The sequence below is a fragment of the Sapajus apella genome, unplaced genomic scaffold (genome assembly GCF_009761245.1).
Source record: "Sapajus apella isolate SASKATOON/1434 unplaced genomic scaffold, GSC_monkey_1.0 scaffold8, whole genome shotgun sequence".
In the NCBI taxonomy this organism is placed as follows: domain Eukaryota; kingdom Metazoa; phylum Chordata; class Mammalia; order Primates; family Cebidae; genus Sapajus; species Sapajus apella.
The window spans coordinates 22,819,591-22,827,028 of NW_022436948.1; the positions used below are offsets into that span (position 1 = coordinate 22,819,591).

General features: G+C 36.8%; 1 pseudogene; it reads left to right on the forward strand.

Moving 5' to 3' along the window:
• Window positions 1-6,379: 6,379 nt before the first annotated feature.
• On the forward strand, window positions 6,380-6,997 carry LOC116550635 (annotated as a pseudogene).
• The last annotated feature ends 441 nt before the right edge of the window (window positions 6,998-7,438 follow it).

Genomic DNA, 7,438 nt, shown 5'->3' on the forward strand with positions numbered 1-7,438 from the left:
GAGTACTATGACCTTGCTCATGAACATAAATTCCAGTTTTCTTTGGTACATTAGTAAAAAGCAGTTAGCTTTAGGATTACATTATAGATATAACCATGATTTATCATCTCTTTACAGTATTATATTTTCCTTCCCCCTTTGTCTTTATTTGTAAAAATCAAAAACCTATAAGAAAGATAAAAGAATATACAATGAATATATGTATGTCCTTCACCTATCTAATATTAATAATCACATTTTTTACTTTTTACCCCATTTGATGAATCTCCTTCCACCTAATCATAGACACAATAACACATACACACACATATACATTGTAATATTTAAAAGTAATTTGCACACTTTGCTCCAAGAGTACTTATTTTTATCTAGTATAAAATACACCTCATAATTTATTTTGTTTTTAAAATATGGATTTTTTTGAAAAGTCTAGGTAGGCCAGATGTATTATGTACAGAAATAAATAAAAAAGACCAAAATGAGAACAAGTGAAGTCTATTCATTCAGAGTTTGATGCAAAGGGAGCCTCCATTACTTGTATTTTGTTATAGAGTCAAAGATAGACAGGGAAGTGGTAAACCGTTACATTGGGAAAGGTGTAGATGGGGTAAGCAGAAGCAAGACATCCTACTGATTTGTTACAGGTGTATATTTAGCTTGCTCTAATTGGTCCTAAGTTGGAAGTGGGGATGGAAATTGAAGAAACTCTCAGTTTTTAATCATGTCCTGGCCATTTGGAGCTAATTGTTTTTTTGGCTTCCTAGACTGGTTGCTAGAGAGAATGGTGTGGCTATGACGTGTCTGACTTGGAGGTGAGTAGCCGGTTGGCTTCATTGGTTGTTTACTGCAGATGTGGGCAAAGTTTATTTTTATATATACTCCTGCCGTTGTCTATTTGTATAATCAATCCCCATATGGAATGACACACAATCTGGATATGTGTGATATTTCTTCATAATCACAACTAGGTTAAACTTTGTTGCCAAAACCATTTCCCAAGTGGTGGCATATTTTCATTGCATCACAGTGTAGCCACATAGAGTTAGCATGTACCATTATTTCTGTGCTAAGTTTAGCTACTGTGTTAAGGTAGTGTTCATTGAAATTCTCCATTGCAAAGGCATTTTACTTCTCTTTGCAATGAATAAGTAGTTAGCTAGGTAATACTTTGAGATGCTGTAAAATATCCTGTAAATATCATGTTCTCCAATAGCATTTTATTCAGTTCTTTAGGTCCATTGATAATTATAGCATCAGTAGTGACAAAGAAAGTGATCCTTTCAATCAATGTATATTACGTTTTATTGTTCAGAAAAACTTTCTCCTTGTACTCCTCCTTCTTTTGTTAAACATCATCACATCACATGAAAAATTTTGCATTCAAATTTTTATAATCTGTTACTATCAATCTTTTTTAAATTTATTGATTTTTTTTAATTTTGATTATTTGTCCTAAATTTGACCCATGGGAGCACCTTTTAATCAGATTCTGGGCCTTTGAATATATTCCAATCATACTATGAAAAGTTCTTTGCTTTCTGGGAAAAAGGTGTTACATACTCATCTTCATATTTTTCCTCAAATTTGGATTCAAGGATTTCTCCAAGGAATACTAGTGGTTTGGGCTGGAAACACATTATTACTTTCTTTTCAATCCTGAGAAAACTGAAATAATATTTTTTCCTTGCAGGGATATGGTTAAGGAAAAAAAGTATATTACAAATATTAGCAATCTTAAAACTTTAAAAATCAGTTAGTAATGATCAAATAATTATTTTCATTACCACATATAACTCCAAATTATTACTTAATAATTTACTAAGCAGTCAGTGGTTTATTGAACAACAGGGATCTTTTTGCTTTTTTTGCATATAAAAATACACATATGTATTCATGGAATAATTGATAAAATAAAAGAGATCAGATATGCAGGGATAAATATCTTGTAATGTGTCTGTGGAGTCAGATGTTTTATTAAAAGGCACTTCGTTTTCTCAATGTAGTAGTAAATTAATAATAACATATTTTCTTTCAGATGTTTGTGTGGGGGAGAAAACAAATGTAGGATAAGAAGCAAAAAGTAAAGATAAAAAATTTAATTCACATTTTGCACTACTCCAGAGAAAGAAAATATTCGCTAGCAGACATAATAGAAAAAATATTGGATGTAACGAGTAAAAAATAATGTCTGAAATTGTTCATGCCAAAGAGAAGATTAGAAAATAGATTATCTCATTACTTTATATGAAATGATATATGCTGATATAAATAAATTACTTTTTATTCTAATACATGATAAATGAGACATATAAATATTAAATATAAATATTAAACAACACAACAGACTTGTAAAAAAAAGCAGCTTAAGAATCAAGTTTAGACATCAATTAAAATTTAAGAATTCACTAAAATAATCCTTAAACATGAGCTTTTTACTTTTTGTGTCATCTATATCAGATTTCCAGGATATTAAGCTGTCAATAACTCATGTAATGTCTCTCCTAAACAGGGAAAATAATTATTGCTAAAGTAATGCATTACTGGATTGCTGTAAAAGAAATTTATAATAATTTTAACTGGATTCGAGCAAGTGTCTTTTCATTTATACATAAAAATAATTATTTATTATGAGAGTTTTCTACATTATTTTCAAGTTTTATATTTAAGAGAGGGAGTATCTCAAACATTGAAAAATAAAAAACATTGAGAAAGTAAACATGTGCATTTGCTTTTTTTTCTTTTTATTTAACCCTTATCTCATTGGAAAAGTTATTGAAAGTGTTGTATATATTAAAATATAAAATCAAATAATATAGGTGATATACAAATTGGCTAAAGAAGAGAAAAGAAAACACTGAAAAGTAGAAATTCCATCCAGACATGTTTTCACTTTTATTTGGCACATGCTTATTGATTTAAGAAACCTCTATTTGTCATTTATTGAAAACGGATTAGAGATAGAAACATGGAAGTATGTTTAAATTGTAACCAAAAGATCTCAGTTTACTGCAACCTCCACCTGCTGTGTTCAAGCAATTTCCCTGCTTCAGCCTCCCAACTAGCTGGGATTAGAGGTGCCCACCACCACTCCTGCCTAATTTTTTATTTTACTATTTAACCCATAGTAGAAACAGGGTTTTACTCTGTTGGCGAGGCTGGTCTCAAATTCCTGACCTTGTGATCCACCTCAGCCTCTCAAAGACTGGACCACCATGTCCAGTCTAAATTTCCCTGCCTGTAAGTGATTTGCAAAAATGTCTAGGAAGTGCTAGAACTGAGATCAGATACAGATATTCTGAAATTAAGTAGAGTTTTATTTTTGTAAGAGCAGAAAGTCTAATAAAAATTAACTAAATAGCAAATAGTAGGAGAAAAGAGGTGCAATAATAATACACTCAAATATAATGCTTATAATATGCTAGTTACCTTTCTAAGTGTTGCAAATTTCAACACATTTAATCCACAGGAAAACCATGTGAGATAAGTTTTTATCATTGTATTACTACATTCTCACACTGCTATGAAGAAATGTCGAAGACGGGGTAATTTATAAAGGAAAGAGGTTTAATGGACTCACAGTTTCCACATTGCTGGGGAGTCCGTAGGAGACTTCCAATCAAGGCAGAAGGCAAAGGAGTAGACACCTTCTTCATAGGGCAGCAGGGTGGAGACAGCGCAAGCAGCGGAAATGCCAGATGCTTATAAAATCGTCAGACCTCATGAGATTCAATCACTATCATGAGAACAGCATGGGGGAAACTGCCCCTATAACCTAATTACCCCCACCTGGTCCCACCATTGACTTGTAAGGATTGTGGGGATTATAATTCAAGATGGGATTTTGGGTTGGGACACAGCCAAACCGTATCAATCATTATCCCCACTTTTGAGGTGAGGAAGCAAAATCACAAAACCTTTATAAATATCTCAGGGTCACGTCCTTAATAATGAGCTAAGTCAAGGTTCAAGTTATTGCAGTTTGGATCCAGAATTCTTGCGTTCAAATCTAATCCTGTTCCAAAATTTCAGCTCTATGTGACCAAGAGGATTTCTACTTTAAAGTGGGGAAGGCTTGGAAAGCAGACACTGTTCCAAAATCATTCCCCCAAGAAAGAGAGGGTGAGTAAAAGTTTTACATATGCTATGTTTGAGATGCTAAATGCAGTTGATATCCTAATGGAAATACATTTGAAAATAAAAACAATAAATGGGACTAAATGCCAGCACTGAATTTGGAATACGAATGTGTAATTCATCTACTAGAGGCAAGACTTAAACTAAGAGAGAGAAAAGAATAATCATCATAATAAATAAAATAATTATTACAAACATAATCTATAGTATAATAATTCATAATTTTTTCATTTATTTTGTAGTTAATAGCAAGAGTGTTTTCACACATATTCTCTCACTCACCCACATATCTTCTTTAATTTAATGCCATGAATTAAGTTCACTATGGAACAGAAGAATTTCAATACAACTCAGGAAAAAGAGTAATCAATTGAGGGACCAGGAGCAGGAGTAGAGGTAAGAAATGACCCAGAGCCACAAGTAAGAGGAAAGACTATCAGAAGGAAATAATGTGGCAACATTTTAGGAGTTGCCAAAAGCACAAAGATACTAATATATTGAAGAAAGTCATTGCGAATAATTAATTAACATAAACCAGATTTTAAGATTTGGAGGAGTGGATAATGAATCAGCAAAAGCAGCAAGATATGTCTACATTTCAAAAGGTTTTGAGAGAGAGAAAAGAAACAGATAAAGGCAATTTAAAGATCTAAAGAAAAATACCGCAGGATAAGACAAACTGGAACATATTTCGAGGCAGGAATACAGAAACTAATAGAGAAATACAAATTAAATTAATGAATTTCTATTAATTTAATAGAAATTAAAGCATAGAAGAAGAAGATGCTGAGTAGATTGTCTTCCTTGAGACATGAGTCAATGAGAGCTGAGATCCCCATCTTCCTGCAAGATCAAGGGTAAACTAGGAAAATGGAAGGTTTATTAGGAAATACAGGGTAGGGATCTAAAACATTTTAAGCTGGAGGACTTCAAACAGGTAGCAGAAATATTTATGTGTTCAAAATAAGAAATGGAGGAGTGTTAGTACGTTTTCACACTGCTAATAAAGAGACACCCAAGACTGGGGTGAAAAAGAGTTTTAATTGGATTTGTATTTCCACATTGCCGGGGAGGCCTCAAAATCATGGTGGGAGAAAAAGGGAACTTCTTACATGGAGGTTACAAGAGAAAATGAGGAAGAAGCAAAGGCAGAAACCCCTGATATGACTATCAGATCTCATGAGGCTTACTCACCATCATGAGAATAACACCAGAAAGATAGGCCCTACGATTCAATTACCTCCCATTGCATCCCTTTCACAACACGTGGGAATTATAGGAGATACAATTCAAGTTGAGGTTTTAGTGGAGACACAACCAAATCGTATCATTCTGCCCTGGCCACTCCAAATCTCATGTCCGGACATTTCAAAACCAATCATGCCTTCCCAACAGTCCCCCAAAGTCTTATCATTTCATCATTAACCCAAAACTTCACAGTCCAAATCATCTGAGACACGGCACGTCCCTTTCACCTATGAGCCTGTAAAATCAAAAGCAAGCTAGTTACTTCCTACATACAATGGGGGTACAAATATTGCATAAATACAACCATTCCAAATGGGAGAAATTGTCCAAAACAAAGGAATTACAGGGCCCATGCAAGTGTGAAATCCAACAGGACAGTCAAATTTTTAGCTCCAATATGATCTCCTTTGACTTCATGTCTCACATCCAGGTCTCCTTGATGCAAAAGGTGGGTTCCCATGGTCTTGGACAGCTTTGCCCCTGTGGTGTTACAAGATACAGTCTCCCTCCCGCTGCTTTCCAGGGCTGGCACATTGAGTGTTTGTGGCTTTTCCAGGTGCACTGTGCAAACTGTCAGTGGACCTACCATTCTGGGGACTGGAGGACAATGACCCTCTTCTCATAGCTGCACTAGGCAGTACCCCAGTAGGGACTCTGTGTGGCGTTTCTGATCCCACATTTCCCTTTTGCATTGCCCTAGCAGAGGTTCTCCATGAGGGCCCAGCCCTTGCAGCAAACTTTTGCCTGGGCATCCAAGTGTTTGCATACATCTTCTAAAGTCTAGATGGAGGTTGCCAAATCTCAATTATTCCGTTCACCCACATGCTCAACACCACGTGGAAGCTGTCAAGGCCTGGGGCTTCCAACCTCTGAAGCCACAGCCTGAGCTCTATATTGGCCCCATTCAGCCATGGCTGGAGTAGCTGAGACACAGGGTACTAAGTCCCTAGATTGCACACAGCACGGGGACATTGGGCCTGGTCCACAAACCCACTTTTTCCTCCTGGCCGTGAACATGGTTCCATTTCCCTGGCTGCACTTCTTCATGCCTGGCTTTGCCCTGCTGACCAACCAGGGCAGCCAGCAATACCAGGCCCTGACCATGGCTGAGCTCACTCAGCAACTCTTTGATGCTAAGAATATGATGGCCACCTGTGACCCCCATCATGGCAGCTACCTAACCGTGGCTGCCATTTTTAAAGGTCGCATGTCCATGAGGGAGGTGGATGAGCAAATGTTCAACATTCAGAATAAGAACAGCAGCTACTTTGCTGAATGGCTCCCTCACAACGTAAAACAGCCATCTGTGACATCCCACCCTGGGGGCTAAAAATGTCAGCCACCTTCATTGGTAACAACACAGTGATCCAAGAGCTCTTCAAACGTGTCTCCGAACAGTTTACAGCTATGTTCAGGCGTAAGGCCTTCCTGCACTGGTGCACGGGCGAGGGCATGGATGAGATGGAGTTCACCGAGGCCGAGAGCAAACTTAATGACCTGGTGTCAGAATACCAGCAATACCAAGACTCCACAGCTGAGGAGGAGGAGTTTGAGGAGTGTGCTGAGGAGGAGGAGGTAGCCTAGAAGCTTCCTTTTCTAGGTAAAGTGGGGAAGCAGTGTGGATTCTTTGCTCAATGATAGCCATTGTCACGACACACTTTGTATCTCCTCCTGCTGCATTTTGAGTCTTTGTATCTCCTCCTGCTGCATTTTGAAGCATTTTCATAGGGGGTAGTTTGGCCTAATGGAACATTTTTGTGGCAAGAAAAAAAAAAAAAAAAAAAAAAACAACTCTTATCACAGTCCTGTGATAAGAGGGGCTGCCATGAAGGTCTCTATATGGCCTGAAGATATTTTCCCCATGGTCTTGGGGATTAACATTAGGCTCCTTGCTACTTATGCAAATGTCTGCAGCTGGCTTGAATTTCTCCCCAGAAAATGGGTTTTTCTTTTCTATCACAGTTAGGCTGCAAATTTTCCAGACTTTTATGATCTGCTTCCTTTATAAAACTGAATGCTTTAACAGTACCCAAGTCACCTCTTGAATGCTTTGCTG